This window comes from Crocodylus porosus, unplaced genomic scaffold (assembly GCF_001723895.1).
Source record: "Crocodylus porosus isolate Cpor-Errol unplaced genomic scaffold, CroPor_comp1, whole genome shotgun sequence".
NCBI lineage: Eukaryota > Metazoa > Chordata > Crocodylia > Crocodylidae > Crocodylus > Crocodylus porosus.
The window spans coordinates 8,671,836-8,695,797 of NW_017728917.1; the positions used below are offsets into that span (position 1 = coordinate 8,671,836).

Sequence of the window (23,962 nt, forward strand, 5' to 3'; positions counted from 1 at the left end):
TCATGGGGCAGATCCTTCAATGACCTGTAAACTTGCAGACCTAATTTGCACATCCAAGTTTCTGGGTATTCGTTTTCTTTAGACATTTCTGGGGTGATGTCTCCTAATAGGGAAGAAGGAAAAGGTATATTCTTAATGGAAGTCAGTCAGCAAGGCTCTCCTTAGCTTTTAACTCTTCTTTTTTATGGGGAAGCCAGGTCTTTAACTCATCCTGCTAAGGCCATCTTCTCACTGCAACTCTACCTTCCTTAGTTTTACTTGGGTTTTAGAACATGCCTTTCATTTGGAGAAGACGTAGCCTTTGAATACCAACTATCTGCTTTTTGGAAGTACTTAACCTTAATGACCCCAGCTTCTTGAGCGTGGTGGGTGGGTTGACCTGGTCGTGAAAAAGTTACATATGGGAGACATAGTTGAAGAAACTTCAGAAATGAAGTCAAGATTACCTTTTGAAGACTGGTCACAATTATCCTTTGCTGGCATGGTTGTACCAATGGTCTCCACTTCCATAGCGCTCTCCTCAACGGCTGACAGATCCTCACCGCAGAAGCCGCCAGCTCCCCCTGTACTTTCCAAACCTATCGTACTGTTGTTAAAAATAATGAACGGTTTCTAAATTAAAAAATGCAACAGCAGATTTTTTTCCCCCCCTGCTCCTCTTGGGGGTATTGGCCTGTTCTCACGTGCTTATTTGTGGGGCTGAAACTCAGCTGAAGCAATGGATGCCCGTTAAGACCCAGAATGATGGGTGGCTTTTTGTTTTTAACAGCCTAGCTATAAACCCTAAAAGTGGGGGTTTATTAATGGCACATTGACATAACCTTTGCTGTACATATGTCCGGTGTGTGCGGTGATATATTGCTTGTATTTTATATGCTTGCTGTTTGTCAGATTAGGGTACATGCACCTGACACAACGTAAAAATGTTGATTTGATAAAAGCACGTCTCCATTGTCTGGTAGAAACCCGTTATTCCCTTTTTAACCCTATCTGAAGTGCGAGAGAAACACAATTTTCATTCAACGTAGATGTTTCCCTTTCATCCCTGAAGCTAATTTTTTTTCCCTGCAGCAGTTTTGGTGAAATTATGTATCACTTGTGATAATTCATTTTAAAAATTCCTGAGCTGTGTGGCGTACTTTCATGAAAATTCATTTAGATAAAATTAGATATTATTGTTTAATGAGGTGGCATTTCAATTTAGACCTTGCATCATGCATATACCAAGAGTTTTTTATGGAATAGTTAGGTTCATTTGAGTAATAAAGGCTGAATCATGGGGGCTTTAATTCTTAATCGCTGTGAGGATTGTTATCTGTGGGATGTGAGCTGTCTTAGTGGTATTCAATCAAGTGTCCACTTAGCCGTGACCAGAAGTAATTGCTCCCAAGTGGGTTGCACAATGACCTGTTAATACTTGCTTTGACCCTGTGACCTTGTCTGCCCCATTGTTTAGGATTTTATAGCAAACGAGTCTGCATTTCTGTGGGGTCAAGTAGATATCTGAGGTCAAACATTTTCTGATTACTACATAGTGTACACTGTACGTCTACCAGAAGCTGTTGCATAGCAATAGTCACCACTTTGTAGTAGAACATGAACAGTTTGAAAATTGTCTTCCTGGCTGCATGTAAACAGTTTAATATTTTACTGAAAGAAGTTCATCTTGTAAATTAGGTATGAATAATACATTCGTAATTACTACTCGTGTCTTTAAACACTTGTGCCTTAATTGGCTTTGGGTATTTTTTTTTTAATGTATTTGCATTTTGTCAGTGAAGTTGAAATGAACTTGCATAGATGGCAAGCTGGAAGACCACAAGCATCCTTTGTCTCTTCCCTTTAGGACGTGCGTGCTTTTAAGCTGATCAAGCTACAATGACTTAGGCAGGGGACTCTCTTTAAACGCCCGTGACTTTGTCAATTCAGGTCTTGAGAATTGACTTGACCTACTTGCTGCTCCGTGTCTGTGTGCGTGCACAACATCAGGCAGTCCGCGCCCCCCATATTAACTTATTGATAAACTAGTATGTCCGTGACCAGTGTTGCACGTTTTAGAACTGCAAGTTATTTCTTGGTGCATTGTGTCATAGATGCACTCTGTTTTTCCAACAGCGTCTCTGGCATAACAGCGAGATTGTAAAAACAAAGCCTTGGTACTGTTTGTGTGTACTACTCCCTCCTTTCATGTTGTGTTTACTAAGCTCACTAGTCAAAACAGTTTTCGCACTTTTCAGCCTTGTAGGTCATCTTTGCTCCAAAAGGAAAAAAAAAAAAATCTAGCACTGCCATTTCTGTGCATCGCATCGGAGTGGAAATGTTTTGACTTCAGTTCTTGAAGCAGGCCCGTGGTGGTGGTGATGCACAAAGCAGTTGGACTATGATACATTTTTAAGCAAACAAAGCTAATATACTTCTGAGAGAGGCGGACTGTAATAAACTGAGTAAGCAAGAGATGAGTGATACAGGAAAAATTATACAGCACATGTGGAAAAAACAAAGCAACTCCTTCCACTGCCAGAACTTGCAAAAGCCAACCCCCCTCTCCACCCCCAACTAACACTGTCTGGCTGAGTTCAGTGAATTTTGGTAAAAAAGAGGATTTTAAGAACGTGTCTTCCAGCAATTGTAGTTGTGGACTTGCTAAGCGCTGGGTTAAGTGTTGAGAGGGCTGTACAGTGCAGGAGCTGTGGTTGTGCGCTCGTGTACAGCTATGATGCGTGCTCGCCTCTCCTTTCCTTGGCCTGGCTCCTCTCCTAGAGATCTCGGTGGTCTCGAGGAACTGTGCCGGCCTCATGTCTGAAGTGGGGGTTGCTTCTGTTCTGCCGTCTTTCCTCCTCTTTACTAGCTGTGATGAATGCCCCCTGTGCTCCCACTCCTGAGGCTCGTCGTGCAGCCCTGACCTTCTCCCATGTGGCACACACTACTGCTGTCGTGGGCTCAGCGGTGACTGCTGCCACACGGGGCAGGAAGTACAGCCGGCTTAGTATAGTGAAGTGTGGTGTCCTCCACGTGGGCTGTTGGGACTCCTACCCTGCGTCCATTTCCCACCAAAGGATTTTCTGGCGCCTCTTTTAGCACTTCCCTTGTGCTCAGCGGACTGGTGGCATCTGGGCTGCCGGGATTTCTGGACGTCCACCTCTTACTGCTCACCATATGTCAAAGATGCACCCTGTCCAGATCCCGGATCTGTCATTCCCCTCTGGACAGCTTAAGTTCAGGCAGTGTGGGGATACAGAGAGGTTAAAGGTCCTGTTCCTCTGGATTTCTCTGCTTTGTGGATTGAGAAGTATCTTTCCTCAGAGACCTGGAGAAGGATTCCTTTGTAAAATGCAGCAGGTGAAAGGAAGCAAAAGATCTATGGCTGGCTATTTATCCAACCTAACCTGGGCGCAGTTGGGAGAAAACAGATAGATATACTCTTAATCGCTAATGAATTCTCTGCTTTTCTGGTCATCAGCCAAGATTGGGATAGATAGATAGTGTGGGAGCTCCGAAGGACTCTGTAAACTGGGCTTCGAAGCCAGCGCCACTGGCTTTTGGTGCTGCCTTTCATTCAGTGCACGCAACTGCTACCCTAGCCGGCGTGGTGCTCCATCCCGAAAGTGCTCCCTTGAAGAGGGGAGTCGAGACGTCGGAGATCCATCTCCAACATTAAGCTGCCTCTGATTTCCACGAGCCTCAAAAGTGACATTGTCTTCCCACTGGACAGACCTGCTGACGCATGACTTTCCTCCACGTGTTGAGTGAGGATGGTTGTATCCAGAGGATGTTGTCTCCTTTGTCATCTTCATGGTCTCCTTGCCATCACCCACTCAAGTCTTAGGTTCCTTCATCTAGCAAGAAGTAGCATTTCTTCTTACAGAAGAGCTTCTCTGCTTGGATCTCCTGTTATTTCTGCGCTATAAAGAACCAGTGAAGCACTGCCAGAGTGAAAGTGCACAGCTGCTACACCCAGCTAGCACTTTTTTTTTTTTTTTTTACAATTTATTATTATTTTAAGATTCTGTAAGTGTTTTTGGACAGTCTGGTTCCATCTGCATCTCCAGTTCCCTTTGAGGCTGGCCTAGGTGGTCTGCATTACTAATGTCAGGGGACCAAATCCAGACTCAAAGTAGGCTGCTCTTTAAACCCCTTAGCTGAGCTTTCTCTCTCTTCTTGCAGTTAAAGTGGCCCTTCCCAAAGCCATTGACTTGTACCTCCAGTTTTTTCTCTGCGGAAGTAGATCTATATCCGCTTGTATAAAACTTCCTCGTGCCTAACTTAAAAGCAGGATTCTGTCTGATCTGGTTGTAAAGGCCACGTCTCCTGCCTCTCAGTCTTCCTATAGGGTTTCGCCATAAGAAAGACAGGACATCCTATGCTGGAGTGAAGGACTAGAGGCTTCCATGATCTGGACAGAGTGAAAAACTTCAAAGATTAATTTAAAATATGTTTTGAAGGTTTAGGAAACGGATGTGCAATCCTCAGCTGAGGTAGATTTGGCCTTAAAGTCATTTGGGCTGCTATTGATCTGAATTAACTGAAGAAAATCATGTGTGTTGGGGCATTTAAGCCTATAGCTTTTCTTATTTGTAATGTATGAAGTTTCCCTATTATGGTTTGCTAGTCTTCTGCTATGAAGGAATTCATGTCAGCAAGTAATTCATAGGATCATAGGGAAATAAGTTTCCCTTTCTTGGGGCCTTCCAATCCTATTTCAGGCCAGTAATACATTTCTTATCCTGGTAGTATGCTTTCATAAGGTCAGGTGGTTCTCTGTTGGTGGTTAGTCCTCTGCTGAAGATCTTTGTATAATATATACCCAACACCATTGTATTGGAGTGTCTTGCAGACCTGGTCCTGCCACATATTGAGTACCTAGGAGATTTGCTACAGCTTCCTTCACAATGAATTGGAGTTTGAGACATGCAGGCACACTAGAAAGTGCTCAGCACCTCCCAGCATTACACTTTTTTTTTGGTATTATTTTTAACCATAAGACGTGGTTATGCAAATTATGACCTTTAAAAGCACTTTATATTTGGATTCAAGTTGCTAACGCATTCTTTCCAGGTTACATTTTCCGGTATAATTCTGCTTTGGGTGCATCTCTTTGTATTGGTGGTGCAATGTAGGGTCTTTTCAGCAGAGAGAATGCAGGATGTGTTGATCAGCAGGAAAGACAGCCCTTGTTCTCAGCGATGGGCAGGATACCAGTCAGAGAGGAGTCCATACAGGTGGATTTAATTTCTTTGGAGGGTCCAAATGGTGTAACTGGATGACAGATTCCTTTTAAACTAGATGGATTGGAGTGTGTATCATGGCTGATGCATGGCCTAATACTTTTAAAAGCTCATTCCATGAAAGCTATTGGATGCATCTTGGGTAGAGGAGTGAAATTGGCTTCCACGGAGGATATTTGCAGAACGTCACATTTCCACCATATGTTAGCAGAAGTCTCTTTGGATGCAGGTTTTGGATGGAGCTCTCAGTGTTGCTGTAATCGAGTTTGTCCTTTTTCTACCACTAGTTCTGAATCATCCTAGCTTTTTTGGAATCATCCCTGCATTTCCTGAAGGACAGTAGGAAGGTTTCCCTTGGCAGTGCTGTTTTTCGTCCTGTAATTCCTTGCTGAAGGCATAAGGCCTTGGAGGTTGCAGGAATGGTCTGCTTTGGGGAAGGAGAGGTGGGGTGCAGAATTTGGAAACTTCTGCCTGATGGTTGCAAAGAAGGGGAGATGCTATAAGTCTCCTCCGCCTGGATTGTTAGATCTGACTTGTGACAAATCATTATGTAGGAAGGGAAATGTCCCTTTAATTTTTAATAGCTTTGCAATGAAGTTTTATTAGGCAATAATCTGGTTCCTGAGTGGGTAAAAGATGAGGTTAAGGGCCAAGTAATTTTTTTTTTTTCCTTCCCCTCTAATAACGTTGGAGGGGATGGAATAAGAGTCAGGCTGTTGCCTTTCAGAAACACAAAACACCTCTGTTTGTGCCATAAGTTTTTCAAAACTTTAGTTTCTAAATGAATGTTTACAGCATAAGTTCAGTATGTGGGCAGGGAAAGAGTGTCAGAAGAGGGAGTGAAAGTCGTATTGGAGTAGGAACAGGAAGGAGGAGGTGTGAAGAGAGCTTGGATGGTACAGTGTACATCTTAAAGATGACTTTTCTTCATGCACCGACTTCAAGAATGCAGCCTTACCTCCCCTTTCTGATATTTCCCCGTTTTATATTTAGAAAAGGGAATACAAAGGATCTCTTGATGGTGCCACTAGGTACTTATTTACAGTGCTGTTTACTGTCAGGGAGCAACTAGATGGGTAGTAGGATTGGATTGGTCAAGTAGCTCTATTTGTACTTTTTTAAGAAAAGCCCGATTTCCCCCTTCCCCCACCCCCAAGACATTCAATACAATAGACACTTCACTGACAGTTAATAAAGTGGTATGGGATACTACTTGATAATCTAATCCTTATGCCAGTTTGGTTGCTAAACTCCTGAGACCCTCAGGCAATTGTAGACAAATATATTTTGCATTGTTACTTATTTTACCGGTGTCTCAGATGACTAGACAGCATTTCCATCATTTTAAGGCATCCTGTTGTTGCAATATCTGTGATGCCATGAATCTGTATGACTTGCAGATATGCTGGGCACAATTCTGACTTCATTTAATCACTCTGGATGGGAGAAGTCCTGAGCATCAGCCACCCAGCGGAAGCCAGTAGCGTGCAGTGCCTCAAGAAAGCAGGTCATTTCGACTTACATTTGTATAATGGAGATTGGCATCTGTCCTGATGTGTTCTTCATTTTTTTTTTCCCCAAACACCTGCTTAACTTAATTTTCTGTTTGGGAGGAGTAGGTTTGTATGGCACCTTCAATTTGTGGCTAATACATAGTTAATGTAAGTAAGATGTTAGCTCCTGTCTGCCTTTCAGTAAGCATTCCAATTATTCTTGGAGTACCTTTGAATGCTACATTTGCCATTTCTAACTTAGGAAACCACATTTTCCAAGGACGCATAACTGAATACACATGGGTTGAAACTTGGCTTTCAATTTTCAGCTGAGATTTCTTATTTTTTGCTTAATCTTTTATACTTATTAATCAATTTGACATTTGATTAAAATAGTCAATTTATGATGCGGGTCAAATTGTAGTGGTCTGTTTTTTTTTTTTTGTTTAAATAATTTTGTTAAATGCTGGACTCTAAGCAAATGTTCTCAGAACTCAGCCCAGGGAAAGGATTTTAAGGTGGTGGGTGACTCTAAGCAGGGTGTTTGCCTGCATTGTAAATACAAATGGACAAACTGCAAGACTGCGATCTACTGCATGTGTGCAGGACTTCAGCTTTTAACATTGCATTATCACCATCTGATTAGCTAGGCCAAGGAATGGGGAGCACCGTGCACTGTACGATATTTTGAACTTCAAAAGTTTTAAAATCATTTGGCTTGTCACCATTGTGAGCCTGTAGCTCCTTCCCTCCTGTGCCCAATTATTTTAAATACGTCTGTCTGTCTGTCTGTCTGTCTATCCAGACAGATGTATTATAGATATGATAGATACATTTATCTTATCTCTCAATAGATATGGTAGCTGTATTTTTTTTGTGTGTGTGTGTATAAAAAAATTACTTGGTACGTGTATGTAACATCTTTTCATAATGTGCTTTGACCCTATTCCCATTAATGTCAGTGGGGAAACTTTCATTGGTGTCAGAAGTTTACTGGAGTTATAACGGTATAACAAAAAGTAGATATATTTTGTACGATCATTACAGTTTTCAAAAGGGTCAAAGGGGGTGAGAGACTGATCTGCTAGTTTACCAAATCCAACTCTCTGTATCCACCTTTTTAAAAAACGAATTTCTCCTTCCTCCCCTACTTGTATAACATCATTGAGGTTACGGTGAAATACGGGTTGGTTGTGCTCACAAATGTTATGACCGCAATTCTTCCTCCTCCATCTGTATTGAATGTTTAGTGGATCTGCAGTCCCAGTGCTGTCGGCATGACTCCAGCCCATGGCTGTCCTGCAGTACTAAATGGCTACGTTCCTTTTTTCTTTTTAATTCATCTGAAAGTTAGTCGAAAGGACATGTGATTTTTTTGCACCATCCAGTCTAAAGGGATGTTATTTTCTTCAGAAAATATTTTATTGCATGTACAAGTTGAAAAACAACAAGCAAAATAAAAAGGGATTTGAAATTTGACCTCTGAATACAATAAGACGATGATGATAATTACAGACCTTTTTCTCTGAGGAAATAGGGTGTATTATTTGGTTTGTCTCTACGGGCAGAATATGCCACACGTAGGGCAGGTGAGTTGAACAATACAAATTTAATTCGCAGTTTTGGTAAAGCCAAATAGTTAGTAAATTACTCAATTTATTTAGAAAAGATGTCTGTGGAAAAGCCCCACTATTTGGATACAAGTCTGAGAATGCAGCCACTCCCCTGTAATGCAGAGAACTGCAAGTGCTTATTTATCTCCTCATTACTGACAGTGCCATTTTGCACCATATTTTGACACTTATATAGCAAGAATAAGTCTTTTTTTGCTCCAGATGCAGGTAAATATTAATACATAGGTTCAGGAAGGGAGAGAGAGGCTAGGAACAGAAGTTACACATAAACCAGTATACGTGATCAGAGACCGGTTCTGCTCTGTAACGCAACAGAAGTTCAGTGTGCATAAACCACTTTCAAAATGGCTGAAACTGGTTTAAGATAATAACCTGGATGGATGTAGTATCAGACTTAACTGATTTAGGTTAAATCAGTTTTTTGAACTTGTGTCACAGATCCCCTCTAGATTCAAGTTAACTCTCAGTCCCCTGGCGTCCTAGGATCATAGAAGGGAGGAGCTCAGGAGGTCACATCTAGTCCAGCCCCCTGCTCAAAGCAGGACCGGCCCAAATAGGTCATTCCAGCCAATGTTTTCAGGGGAGGATGCTTTGCACCTCCCCTGCAAAGCAACCCCCCTCCACGGGCAGGCTAGGCTTGGCCCAAGGTGTCTGCTCCAGCCAAGTGCTGAGGCAGGCTCTAGCATCCCTCATCTTCTGGCCTGGGCCACCACAGGCATGTGGCTGCATTCCCAGAATCAAAACGAATGTCTGTGCAGTTGCTTATTGGTTCAACCTGTGCCGTTTATACCACCGTTTCTTAGCCTGCGGGTTGCAACCCAAAAGTGGGCTCCAAGAATATATGAAAGGGCTGCAAGCAAACTGTAAAACTGGATCAAACTTTAAAAATGGGTTCTCCTTTAAAGGAGAAAGACGTTAGAAACTCTGGGTTTCCCTTACAGGCTGTCAGAGTTGCAGCCTGCAAGGGGCTGCTTGGGGCCTCCCATGCCCCACACAGCCACCTCTTGCCCCGCACACTGGGGTGGCTGCAGAGGGCTGCGGGTCAGGAGTGAGAGGCACTGCGTCATGACTGGCCATCAACATTTACAGATCAGTCCTGGAACAAAAAAGGTTGAGAGCCACTGGTTTAGGCTAACCTACACAGATTGAATTGATTCTGCCTCAAGCTTTTTGATGGTCTACTTAGCCAAAAAAGGAATAGAAATGTTTCGAACGTATGTTTTGTCTTGCACTGAATTCTGTACTGAACTTGGGTTTTTCTGTGCATGCATGTTGCCAGGCTTTGATCTATAACAAGAGCACCCAGCACTTAACATGTTCCATCCCCAGGTCTCAAGTGCTGTACAAAAGCTTTATCCCTGATTTACAGATGGGTAAATAGAGGCATGGAGTCATATGCTGATTTCTTGCCCAAGGTCACGCAGAGGCAGTGCCTCAGAATTGAGTGTTTTTACTTCTGTGTCCAGCGATCTGTCAAGGAAGCCAGTGAGTATGTAACATTAACTTAGTGTTGCGTCCCTCTCCCTGCAGAATAGAAATTGAACGTACGATAGGAGGGAGACGCAAGCATTCGCTAGCAACCCAGTCTCTTTCGGTAGGGGGGCTGTTGTACTGGAATACAAAGTAGACTCTGGGCAGCTTGGTCATCTCGCCTTCTTCGCATATGGTTTATATGCACATTCCTGAGCAGAGTAGGTGGAGAATCCAGGCGTAGCCATGCACGTTGCCTTATTCATTCCTCCCCAGTATCTTACAAACTAGCTGCACTTCAGGAGTCAATACTTGCAGGGGCTTTTGGTAGCTTAGGAGAACTTCATACGGCTACGTCTGCCCCTGCGAGTAGCGCGTACGCTTCCTGACTTGAGTTGCTTTAAAAGCCACATCTCGCAGTACTTACCTAGACTTGCATGGCACAGACGGAGCTGTTTGCATGTTGGGATAAATAGTTTTTGATTAATGACACAACTTGTAGACTTGTAATCAGGAGTGTCTTATCAGCAGCTTTTCAACATTTGACATTCTGCATGGAATGTGCCAGTGGCGGAAATTTAGCGCTCGGTAAATGCTGTTGCAGTTGAATTCCACACACATGAATTATGACAAGTGAGGCTGACTGTTCTGTGGTTTGTTGTGTCTGGTTTGGTTCCTACTTTTTAAAGTTGCAGTTGCATTTGGTCATTTGAAGCTTATTTTCATAGTCTGGCCAAACCAGCAGGATCCCCGTGCACTGCAGGGGAACCTAAAGCATCAGTCTTTAAGCTTAAAGTGCTCAACAGATAAGGATTTTAAGACTGTTGCATCATGCACTATGCCTTATGGGCTTATTTAGTAGAGTCCGTTTGATTTAATTTAGATATTGAATAAGAGAAACGCTTTAATAGTCTTAAGAAAGGGGTATACATTGTATCTTTTTCTTGGATTCCTTAAAAGGCAAGATGGCTGGAAATGACTGTGTATTTGATTAAGTTTTATGTTGCTGTCGGACACGATGGTGTCTCCAAACTCTTAAAAAAATGGGTTTTGCGGATCATTGCTTTGCACGTGTCCTTAGTTCCCCCCCTCACCCCCCGAAAAATTCTTATTGGGCTTTATTTTTTTAATTACTACACGGGGACAAAAATAACTCTTCATCTTGAGATGATTTCTCTGTAAGAGATTATTCACTGGTAGTAAATTAGTAGATTATTCAGTAGGGTTGCCTGAACGGGGCATGAAAACAGTCTGTCTCTGGCTCTCCCATTTCCCTCCTGCTGTATCACAAATAAAAATTGCAACTAAGTGGCTACAAATGTTAGACGCATGCTGATACCTAGACATCTATCTTGTTAAAAGGTTTGGTTTACTACTTGTTTGTGTTGGCAAGATTGAAAATCACTTGGGGAAAGAGGTGCTGTTTGGATGGCTTTCCTAGGAGATAAGCAAAGCCATGGGGAAGAAGCTCGCTTGCGTTTTGCACGGGCGTGCTGACTGTCCCGGCGCTTTGCTTTGCCTTTGGTGGCATCGCTGTTGTCACCGGTTCTCAAGAGACTGTGACAAGCGACTGCGATTGGTGCATAATATAGATTAAAAGGATAAGGAATTGAAAACCTGCCACAAAAGGTTTTACTGTAACAATAAAAAGGGAGCTGCTGGGATAAGTGAAATGTTTCTTGGTCATAAAAGCAACGTGTTTATAAGTTTTGAAATGTCGTTTTACTTCTTTCCAAAGGTGCTGTGGCTTGCTTGAGATGTTTACTGAAGGGTCCGTTTTTATAGCGCTAAGGAGACTTATTGAATGTCTCCCAATTTATAGCCCTTGTTTATAATAGTTTTGTACTGGTCAAGAGCCAGGTATTTAATTAATATACAAGCCTAACCACAGCCTTTGAGGTTGCTTTCGCATTGAGGTGCACTTGCGATGCCTTGGCCGTGATTTTAAAGGTACTCCAATGGAAGCATCTTCAGTGGAAGCCTGCTAAAGCTGCAGATATTCAGAAGCTCTGCCAATGGTGTCACAGGTGTGCATTACGTTTGTGCCCACCGACTCGCATCCACTAATTCTTGGTGCCCCATCTTGAAAACTTTGGCCCTGGGCTGAATGGCAGAACGGGGGATAGGATCCCAAGCTTCTTAACTGTGCTTCTGAATTAGCTCCTTGACTGCAGTGGCACTTAGGCAGGTATTTTAATTTCTCTCTTGGATAGGGCTGCATTCCTGGATCATGTTCTCTGGTTTTAACCAGTAGACAACACTTTGTTTCTTGGTTACAGACAAGCCCAATCATATTTTGTGTGAGTAAGCGTGCAAGTTTTGACTATGCCACGAGGGAGGTATGCTAATGAATATTCTTCCTGTCGTTATCAAAATCAAAATACTTGCTACTGTCCTTGAATGTTAGGCTGGAAGTGATTTCATTCCCATGGTGCAGCTGGTGGAGTGACACAGAACTCCAGTGGGATTTCGGCTGTCACTCCTGTAGCCCATCACAGGCACGGCTGGGAACATCTGATGCAGGTTCCCACAGGTGAAGCCAGTTTGTCTGGTTTCCAACAACAAAATGTCTGATTCGAGATGGGTGTAGGCTGGCAAGGTTGCATTTGGATCTGGCTTTAAGGGCCCTGAATGTTGGTGATCGTTGCCATCAACAAAAGTTGGGTCTGGTTGCAAAATTTCTATCCAAATCTGGATTTTGAGTCACCGTTCTGGATCGATCCATGCTTGTTATGCAACTGTCTAGAAAGCGGAAGACGTGGGGCCGTTGTTATGAGTAATGCAATTCTGCTGTCGGTTCTGGTGAGTCTGACGGATTTACATCGGCTGAGGATCTGGACCAAAGACTTTCAGCTGCTGGATAGGTTTTGATGATGGGCATATGTAGTCCGTAATTGGGGACCGTCTCTGGAGAGGATGCGAAGGGGAGGGACAGCATGCTGGGAAATAGCCGTGGTACAGCAGAGAGGGTCCCTGGTAGGAATCCAGGGAGATGGGGCGATGATGCAGGCCCGGGGAGAAGAAACGCTGAATTCAAGAAACAAGCATTTGGCATGGCGAAGGGGTAGAGATGGTGAGAATGGTGAAGCTTTCCTTCACTGTTTGGCATTTTGCACCCATTGGCATTGCTACTGCTCTTTATACCAGGGCAATGTCTTCAACTCGTGGTTACAGGCCACCTCCTGTTGTGTTAGGTGTACAAACACACAGCTTATGCCCAGGTCCTCTGTAGTATTTTGGCACCTAACTTCTGTTTATTTCAATGGGCCTACATATTTTTTAGCGATCTGGGCCTTAGAGAACAAATACTGCCATCGTTTGCACTTTGGGCTGTGGCTGCGGGGTTTTTTTTTGGTACCGTACAGGGCAGAAGGTGAGGCTTGAAATAATAATACCCACCTGCATGGAGGCCTATGCAGAATGAGCCAGGGGGTGTCCCAGCTCCCGGTGCCAGAATATCCTCCCTCAAAATGGGCATGGATTGCTGTACCGAGGAGCGTGCTCATCAAGGCAGTGTGTGTGTGTGTGGACCTCCAGCTGGGGTACTCTTACGGGAGGGGAGGTAAGGGTTTGTGCCCCTTGCCCATAGTATTTGCACGAGACGGATAGCTCGACCAGCTTTGAATGGCAGCCGTCGAGAGGGAGGTAACGTGATGGATGGTTGCAGTAAAACCCAGTCAGTACAGGCTCTCCACAGCATTGCGTGTAGATGCTGACAGTCACAATATGCGGGTAGCCGAGTGGTAGGAGTGCCGACTCGACTTTTTCATCTCCGGAGCGGTCCGCCCTGCACCTTTTACAAGTGCTGTGTGCCTTTCAAAATTATAGAAGTGGAGCAAGTGGCGGAGGACGTTCTCCAGTAGTGCCTCTCTCCTCGGTCCCCGGTTAAAAGGGAGCTTCGGACACGTCTCCCGCCATCGCTCCCGGGTTGGGTGACGTGAGAACACACATGTGCTCTGTTCTGGATACACAAGTCACTATGTTTCAACAGACTTTTGAGTCTCACCTCCCAGTGTTTATACAAGTAAAGGCACTTTTTACTTCCCAGCTCTCAACATCTGGAGCTCAGTTGCTATTATTACAAAAAAAAAGAAAAAAGGAAGCTGAAATCTGCATGAAATGCCACTTTCTCCGTACTTGCCTACTATGTTCAGCTTTGGCCTGGCATCGTTTTAAATATAAGGCACTCTTAAGTAGTCGCAGATTTAGTAGCTGCTGTTTTTTCACCTTGGCTTTTATGGTAGCCATCTTGGAATCTCAACCAGTTATTCAATTAGGGCTTTTCTATTGGACATCTCTCTAATTGAGGATGAAACCAAAATCATTAATCAAATTAAGCATGAGAGAGAGAGAGAGAGAGAAAGGGAGAGAACAAAGTAGCTGATATACAAAGCTACATGCCACTGCCTTGGTAGTGCTGTGGTGCTTCACCAAGAGGAGTCTCCTTCTGGCTGGTGACACTCTGCTTTTTCCCCCTGCAGGTGCTGAGCAGATCCCCTTGGCTTTGGTTAGTCTGCGTGCCTGGCGTTTGGGCTCTGGGCTATTTGTTGGATATAGGGCTTGCTTTTCAGGAGCTTGGCTCTTTTTTTTAATGTGCTCAGCCTGCCAGAAGGGCTGGAGTTTTCCAAGAAGCCAAAGCAGGAGTGTCGGACTTGGAGCCCGGGAAGCCGTGTTTTGCCTGACACACTGGTGTAAGGGTAGGAAGTTTTGGCGGGGCAACTGGGGGCCAAGCTTACTGCCCAAGTCTTGGAGCATGGTGCTCCCTTGGGCACGTGTGTTGGTGGCAGGGGTAAGCGATGGCTGCCTTAACCTGCCTCCACTGCTTATCCCATTGTTGCCTCCATATCTGGCCCATGAAGAGTCCCGCAGTTCGGATCCAGCCCTGGGGGAGTTTGAGACCCCTCAGCTAAAGTACCCAAAAGGGAGTTATCGAGGTATAACGCAGTCTAAAGCGCGCTAGCCGGTTGTGCCTATCCATATACTCATAGCCAGCTCTTTTGGCAAGCGTAGCACCTAACAGGCCATTTCACAGCCAGAAAGTTTGGAGCCAAAGTCTTCCAGAGCTAAAGGGGTTAGTGTGCTGGAGTTTCTATAGCCAGTGGCATGCAAGGAAGCCATGCGAGTAGCATCACGTACAGCTGCCATTGACTCGCTAGCATAAGTGACGTAGGTACCAGTTTATAGTCAGGAGGGATGGAGCCACCTTCAGATCAAGTTCCAGGTGGTGCTCAGTCTGAGGCCACTGGAGCCCCCGTGCCCCCAGACGAGACCTAACCTGCCGTGGAGTATCCTGGTGTAGGTTTGCAGGTGCCAAAAATTCTGGGCTTGGGAGCCCAAGTCTGTTGTCCTGCCTCTGTCCCATTTTTTAAAGTGCTTTTTGTATCACTCAGAGCAAAATAAGTTGGGTAACTTAGCCAATTGCTTGGGGACGTGGGACAGAATGGAGCGTATTCCATGGCATGATCAATTGAACACAGTATAGGCACGCTGCTTGATGGGATGCAAAAGTACTAGAAATATCTATGCAGGCCACCTGGCATGCTTCTGAGGGGTGGTGGCCGGGTAAAATTGTCTTCTGTGTATAAATTCAACCTTGAGCCAGTATCAGAAAGGTGCGGTGGGTTCCAGCTGAAGGGGCAAGCAACTTTTGCCTCCCGTTGTTGTTCTAAAGCTCCCTCTGAAACCACTCCCCCCACAAAAGAGGCTTTGAGCATTGTGGTTGAAGCCTGCACGTTGTGAACAAAGGACTAGTTAGCATTTTTCCAGCTCATGTCTCCTGCCTCTAAGGAAACTCATGACTGATCAGACATCCCAAACATTGCAGTCAAGTGTCATGGACCCAAAGCCGACTTAACGGTGGTCGGTCCCCTCCTCTTCTGAGTTTATGCACAGCGTTAACCTGTTTATGGCAAATGTGCTGTTTTGAGAAACAGACACATATTTTTTCCAGTGCTCTTTATTTTGTGGCTGGGTGGTGGTGTTTGGTAAACAGCCTGATTGTTAGGCACTGGCCTTGGGGAGATTGCAGCTGCTCCATCCCTTTTCCCCGTAGACTTTCGCACAAATTGGGGATTGCTGAAGGGGGAAGATAAACAAGAAGAGAGTGTCGATTTTATTCCCACTTCCAACCTGTTTGAATGTGTTGGTTTTATAAGGAAGAGATCCCAGGTTTGGACTCTTGCGTTCTGTAGACAGGCTGCATTGATTTAAGCAGATCTGCAAGCTAGCAAGCTGGGTGTTATCCACCAAGAATGCATGTGCATTTTAATATGTAAATAGGGAAGGGTGATGGCTTCATCCTCTTTCCAATGGTACCCAGGGTGGTAATAATGCTTTTTCAATCCCTGTGAAAACAGATTGTATATGGCACAATGAATGTTTCAGCTCTCCCAGTATTTTCCCTAAAATATTTTAATGTTTTAATTTATTAGACTGCTTTCGTAACCTAAAGAACAACATTTTGATGTATTTACAACTTAATTGTTAGAAAGTCGATTTATTGTCATTTTAAGACACTTTGCATTTGCGTGCGTACGTAGAAGCAAAATGTTCACATTCATACACAGTTCTTGTTTGGAGGAATATGTTATAAATTGATCTGCAAGTGAGGTCCCCCCCCCCCTTTTACATAGTATGGATAAATAAAGCAATCTAACACAATTTCATCATAGCTGATAAACTGTTCAAAGAGGAATAGAGGATAAAAATGATTAAACCTCCCCCTTTAACCAGGATTTTGACACTTAACATCAAAAACAGTTTCAAAGTGTTTTGGAGGAGGGGGAAGAAGGACAGAAACTACTTTAAATCTGGTTGGGGTAGGGGAGGAAATAGGAGAACTTGTCCACTGACAGTTATCTTTACCCATTACAGGACGGTTATAGCATTATTTCCACTGAGTACAGTATAATGAAAGGCAGGTGAGCTTGTTTGGTTTTGCCACATATTTCAAATAGACGACAGGCATACGAGGGTGATTTTTGATTATCCTGTGGCATCAGCTGCAAGCAGTCATTTGTCTCTTTCTCTGCCTTACCCTTTTCTGCTTTGTCCCAGGCTTGTCTGTGTGCAGAGGGGAAACCACTCCCTGCTATCAATTATAAACTGACCACCTTTTCCCTCCACCCCATCTCTCCTTTGAACTCCCCTATGCAACGATGCTCACAGAAAAGTGACTTTTGAGAACAGCTCAGCTGGTTGTGGTTTACAGTGGCTGCTGCTCCCAGGGGGTTTACTGCACCTCTGAGTGATGTGCGCAGTTGTTCGGTGCCCAAACAGCATGCGTGGCATCCTGGACTCGGAGATCAACGGCTGGACTCGTGCTGGCTTCCACGGAGCTCAAGATTTCGCCCTCAGTGATGGCTGTTATATCCGACTCCATCCTCTTCCGTCCCATTTACCCAGTTACCTCGCAGGCATCCGTATGCTTGCGTAGTTTTGTCACCAGTGTGTCCCATCCTCGGGGCAGAGTCGGGAAGAGATCGTGTTCGTGCAGTGCCTAGCACAGCATGGCCCCAACATGGCTGAGACTTCTGGGGATGTCCCGGTATAATAACCGATGTTTCAGCCCGAATGCCAGCTGACGGTACAAACTCATTTTCATTTGCTCTGAAAGTTCCTGCAAGAGCCTGAAATCATTTAAAACAGGACAGTTCTGAAGATGTCTTTCACATGCGTTCAGAAAGCTGAATATTTGTGGAGAACAGACAGATGGGGTTTAGATTGCACCTGAAGCCGGAGCCGTGACTAACAGGAGGAGGACGAGAGCTTGGTTTGAACTTGGCCTTCAGGCCGGTTGACAGGCTGCTTTGTCCAAGTCAAGCCAGGCAAAGAAAGAGGTCACAGCACAACTGTGTAGATCCTCCAAACTTTGGTTTGGCTGGTGCGAAGAGACTGAACAGGCTAGGCCTATTCAGTTTAGAAGAGTGATGCTTGAAAGGGGCCATGATCAGGGTTTGCAAAATACTAAGTGGTGATGAGAAAGTAAATGGGGATTTATTATTTACTCTGTCTGAATACAAGAAGTAGGAGTTACAAAATGAAACTAGCAGGTGGTACGTTTAAAACTAACAAAATGCAGTTGTGTTTCACACAGCGTGTCATTGAAGTGTGGACATCATTGCCACCAGATGTTGCGGAGGCTGATAGTTTAGCCAGATTCAAAAAAGGGATTGGATAAATTCAGGGACAACAGTAACTACTGTTACTACGGGAGTTAGTGATACGGCCTCTAAATGAGAGCCTCTTAGACCTTAAATGGTGGAGGCTGCAAGTGCAGGAAGAACGGCGGGGAGAAAAGCCCTGGTCATATCCAGTTCACACGCCTTTCACCATCCACTCTCAGCCACTGTTTGTGACATAGGATGATGGGCAAGATGGACCAGTAAATGCCAGCTCATATGTTCATATTAAACCAACAACTCTCCCAAATTTCAAATGTACTTTGTATCTTGTGTAAGTGTACCTTGTACTCCTGTATCTCTGGCATTGGGACAGAGAGTGTAAAGTTGCTCAAGTGATTAAGCACCTAACTAGGACATCAGGAAATTTGTTTCAAAGTCCTGCTCCGCCGCTGGCTTCCTCTGTACTCTCCTTGGCTAGACTCGGGACCGAACAAATGCCCACAGCCATTTTGGCTGGACGTAGACTCTCATTCCAAGAGCTAGAAGATGATGCCCAGCCTGTGTAGGGTGGAAGATACTATTCATGATGTCTTACAATGTCCTTTGTACAATGACATAAGGCGAAAGCATTCATCGCCGTTCGTGCAGACATTGACATATTTCTCAAATGGAGAGAAATTAATATGGCTCCTCCAGCAAACAGATTCATACTTAGTAAACCCACTTGCAACTTTTGCTACATAAGGCTGAAGCGATCAGAGCTAAACATCCGTTGCTGTTTATGACCGATTAAATGTTATTGCTATATTTGTTTTTTACTGTGTCAGTTGTAGACTATACACAGCAGCTTTATAGGTTTATGATTTGACTGATCACCATATTTGTATTTGATTATATTAGTTCTAGGAGTAAGAACAATGCTTTTATAATGGTTGGCCCTATTTTATTGTTATGTTTGTATTTTTGTTATTTTTGCTTAAATTTCTATTATGGCTCTGTCTGTTATGTTGTTTTCGGGAGCATGGCTTTCAGCCAGAATCCTTAAATGAAAATAATTAGGACTTCCTTTGTGAACTTGGGCAAGTTGCTTGGTATTTATGTTCTTCAGTTCCTCCTTTTTCTAATGGGGGTAATAGCATTTCCTTTGTGAAGTGCTCAGAGCTCGAGAGTGGCTCTGGGAAATGTGCTAACCATCCCTTTTCAGCTGTCTGCTTTGCCCCTTTTGGGTGGCTCATGTGAAGAGCAAGTGCTTAAGTCCTTCTCTGATTAAGTGGGATTTAAGTGTATGCTTAAGTGCTGTCCTAAAAATAAGGCTGCAGCTAATATGTCCACTGGCACCAGAGTCCACTAGCCCACAGGATTTTATCCAGCCTGGATATAAGACACTTTGTCAATGAAGAAAATATAATTTGTTTTAAAATAACTAACTTGGTGAACTGGCTAATTAGTGTGTGGCATAAACAGCACTCTCAGAGCTCGGCTTAAACTCAGCTCTTTTATCAAGCACTGAGGCAAGGAAAGCTAATTTATATTTTCTTAACTGATGTTTGCAAATTTTGCCTTTTTGCCCCAAACATCAAATAGTTTTTATATGTGTGTTTTTCCTTATCTTGGAGGAAAGATTATTGCTAAAGAGAGATTGTACATTTTGTTAAGGATTTATCAGGATGAAGTGAGTGAAGGCAGAGAATAAATATCTGACAAGCTCAAAGACCCTGGTAGATTTTGATCATGCAAAGTAGGTTAAAGTATCTGAATGTCCTGAAACAATACTGTGTTTCCCAGCAGAGCATCAGCTTGGATGTCAACTAATTTTGATATCGCATATGAAGTTATAAATCAGCACAGCAGATTACATATTTGAAATAACAGTACCTTTTAAAAACTGTCTTCCTGGCTTAAGTTTCAGTTTTATTTATAGCAGAAAGAAAAAAAAAATCTTCTCTATGACACACAGACTTTTAATATGTTAAAGCCTACTTAAAATAAGGTGCTTTCCCCACCTACAGAATTTATAATCACCTTTTCTTTTCAAGTTCATGGAAATGGTGGGTTCGAGCATAGTTCTGGCTAAGTGAAGCTTTAAAACCTGTTTTTGTCTTTCAGTCTCCTGAGAACTTTTTTCCGAGCAATTCCAGCTTCTGAATATATTTGCCATGATAAGGGTTTTGATCCCTTGCCGAATTTGCCCTGAGCCATGAGTGGATATGTGTAATGCCCACAAGTAAAACTGGTGAGTCAACAAATCCATGTCTGTAGTAACACACTCTTTCTCTTGCCTCTGTTTTCCCCTTTGTTCTTTCCTCTGGTACTTTAATATGCATTTTTTTAATAGTCTGTGCCTAAAACTATGTTGCTAGTATTCTGCACCCATAAACATCGATTGCTGTTACTGAACAGCTGTAACGTCTGTTTTATTAATATAACATGCCCTCCCACCCAGATCTTGCAAATACAGGATCCCGTTGCAGATGTTTGAGGGTGGAGTTTGAATTTAGCGATCTGTGCAGGTAAAGCCAAGGGCTGAAGCCTTCCATATAGGCGGGGCTTCGGCATGGCTAAATGCACGGCATGGAATAAGTAATTATGAGTATGCAAAGGCCACTCTTCCATCACATGCTTACCGCTTTGCTCTCAAAGAAGCTGTCTCCAGAAAATAAGCCATTATCATCATGTGGCTCGGCCCTATATTCCAGTAATGAACTGGTGCCACTGGTACACAGGAGAGCTGTCTCCACTGCATGCTTCTGCTCCCTTCCATCCACCGCATGAAATCTTGCATTCTCTTCTGTAAAGGGTGGGAGCCCGTTACCTCCAAGCCTGGCTACTGTGTTGATGGACTTGGTCCAACCTAGGCAGAGGCTGAGAAGAAGCAATTGGTGTCCTCCTATGAATATAGCGTTGCTATTTGCCCCCGTTGCTGTTATAGATGGTCACCAATGTGACCACTTAGCTATAACCAGTGAGCAAATCTGTTCACCCCGATTCGGGACCAACTCTGTGCAATGGCTAGCAGGTGGGGCAGCAACCAGTAGGCTGAATTCCTCCCCCTGCTCGATGCCTGTGAATCCCACTGGCCAGGGGAGAGGGCTCCAGCGCCCCTTGACAAACCAGGATCACAAGCAGGTATCACTAACTCCCATGCCTTGTCCTACCTCCGGTTTCTAATCTGTTAAATGGGGTTGGGAAAATGTTTATTCATTTATTAAAATACTAAAAGGCTACAACAAAAGGATTCCTTTTATTTACAGGGAAATGACGAGAGAGGAGTAAGAAAGCTTTAAGACTAGGAAATGCAAGTAATTAAATCGCATAGGTGATGGGAGCATAAAATGTTTTTTGAAAATAAATTTGGGTTTCTGGCACACGTTTAATAATATCCCTCTGTGTATTAGGAAACCTATTTCCATTCAAAGATTATAAAAACACAGAAATTCACACATCAGTGAATTGTGATTTTTTTTTTTTCTAAAAGGTTCCATTTTTTTTTCTTTTTCCAGAGGTAGCATAATTACCATGTCATTTAGCAAAGATTATAATAACTACTCAATTTTTACCGACTGGTGTAGTAAACAGTTGAATAAACCCATATGGCAGCTCAAAGTGCGTGTGCGCGCGTGAAAGAGAGAGAGAGAGAGAGAAAAGAGTGGGGTTCCTACTAATTCCTTTATATCAGAATGATCAGCCTGCTAATGTGACTGAGATCCAGGCGTGCGGGGTGATTTCCAGTCCTCCTTTTATGATGCATACAGAGCAAGACAGATTCATGGTGCTCCACCACGGACTGATCAGTCGGCTTTAGTGATGGTGCTGACTATTTATAATGACTTCTTCCCAATTAAGACAGGGAAAAAACCGACCTTTTATAGCTATATGGAATATGCCTTACCCCTCAGCTTGAGATTTTTTACTTAAAATTCCTAAAATAACCCTACGTGAAGAATGTGTGGAGTTGCAGAGCCCTGCTGAACAAGTCCTTATTGAAAACTGAGGCCTCGCTGAGCATGGCACGGACTCGGCATATGGTACCATGATAACCTGGTGGCGCTGCTGATAATGGGGCTTGATATTGCTTAAGAGCAGAAAACACACAGAAGAAAAGGGCACTTTAAAGTGTCCCCTTGCCCAAAGAGGTTGAATTATGAAGGTACAGATCTATGGGTGACTGGACCCCTGAATAGGGATCAAATGTGCTAGTGGTCTGTTCCGTCAGTAGCTTCACGGTTAAGCATTTCAGGCTGACCGAACTTCTGCAAGCATCCGGCTGGACAGAAAGATGAGCTTGTTTCGCTCGTAAGCTCAGTTGCTTTTATTCACTGATTAAAACGATGTTTTGTGTAGTCATTTTTAAGTCTCTCAAATGTATTCGGTTCTCTAAACGCTTTTAAAAAAAAATCTGTTGGAAAGGAACATTTAGCCCCACATGGCACTGGTAGATGTATCTACATTTTAACCTGTATCTTTATCCAGCCGCTTTTCTTCTGGCATATATCTCTAACTCTTCTCCACCATAACTCTTCTAGCAGTTGGTAAGTTCCCAGCAATTGATTCTAGCGAGGCTTGTGTTTAAGTGATTTGCTTGCTGGCTACCCTGCTTCTCTCCCACTTGAGGACAGCATGGAAAAGTGACCTTTTTCTGCTGGAGTGAGGTCCACCTTCATCGCTGTTTTCCCTACTTGAGTCTTCGTGATGATGTCAATGATTTGTTCACAGCCATGTAGGTTTTAGAAGTTTCCAGCTGATTGAGTAACCAAATGTGGTTCCCGCTAATTGTGTTGACTGAATACTTACGGCCTTTAAAAGAGAAAAGAGTGTTATTTTAAAGCGTGGAGTCGACCTGTGAACCCTTTTTATGGCAGGCAAAGGTCATCTAGGGCAAGCAGCCAGAACAGTGAATTGCCTCATTGCAACATGTAAGAAAATGAGATGAAAGATTGGCAAAAGGTTCTAACAAATTGCTCAGTGTTACAGACTTTTAGAAGTGAGGAATTGGTGCTGTCTACTTGCCTGAACTGGAGAAAAGCAGGCTTGCACAATAAATTGATTTAAGAACGGAAGAAATCACAGTAATGATACAGGGCTTCAAACTGGGATTCAGCACCCAGCTTTGCCAGTGCCATTCAGTGCTACATATCCTGGGCTGATATAATAGTTATGCACCTGCTGTTAATCTGCTCATCTGCTTAGCATCCTTGGGGTTAGGCTGGGTCCTCCTTTCTCTTATAAAATACACTATATGGTAGCTACAGTTATTCTAAAAGAAAAAAAAATTAGATTAAACGTCATTTGGGCCTAGCTAAACTAATTCGTAGTTCTCTGGAGGGCGGTCGGCAACAACCTGGCTTTTATGGTTGGGAAACACTAGTCTAGGCCTGATGCTAGTCTTCACACAAGTGTCTATTGGGAGTAAATCCACTGACTTCAGCAGAATTATGTTAGCATAAAACCCCGTAAGTGAGTTTGGGTGCGAGCTGCTAAGGCAGAAATTGAGCCCGATTCCTTCCCGTGAAGAATGAGGGATGACCAGTTGGCTGGTGGGCTTCATCCTGACACTGTGCATTTTGAGGACAAAAGTGCTTTCTGTCTCCCTCCCTGTTATAAAACATCAGTGGCTCAAGAAAGACTTTGTTTTGCTCAAACTTTCTACCCATGAAACTTTCTACTTGGGGGGAAAAGTAATTTTAACAATTTAATATACTACATAATGTGTTTTATAAGCTGGTGTGAATGATCCTAAGTATTTTGGTCTTTTTTCATAACACAATGAACCTAATATTGGTAAAAATACAGATCTTAGCTGCCACCATAAAGAGAGGCTAGATTTAATAAACAGTTATGAATGTTGGCAGCTGCCTATCAGATTGTATAACATTGGGTATAGCACATGAAGACAGTGTCAACTTATATTTTATCTCAGAAGTATTTTCAAAGCATTTATTTTGCTTTCTCTTGAGTCCTTAACCTAATTCAAGTTATATAATTGGCTGAATATTTTTCCACATAGCTAATTGGCTAGT

At 43.4% G+C, this 23,962-nt stretch overlaps 1 protein-coding gene across 7 annotated transcripts in view; it reads left to right on the forward strand.

The window, feature by feature from the left end:
• The window catches only part of FOXP1 (forkhead box P1), a 442,485-nt gene that overhangs the window by 32,771 nt on the left and 385,752 nt on the right, over positions 1-23,962 (forward strand). For 5 of the 7 annotated variants that reach the window (XM_019536645.1, XM_019536646.1, XM_019536642.1 and 2 more), the window contains exon 2: positions 20,052-20,178. The gene's annotated coding sequence lies outside the window, so the exon portion shown is untranslated. Of the gene's footprint in view, positions 1-6,625; positions 6,733-8,177; positions 8,308-20,051; positions 20,179-23,962 lie in introns of those variants that run through there. The other 2 variants (XM_019536643.1, XM_019536644.1) reach the window with 2 other exon arrangements.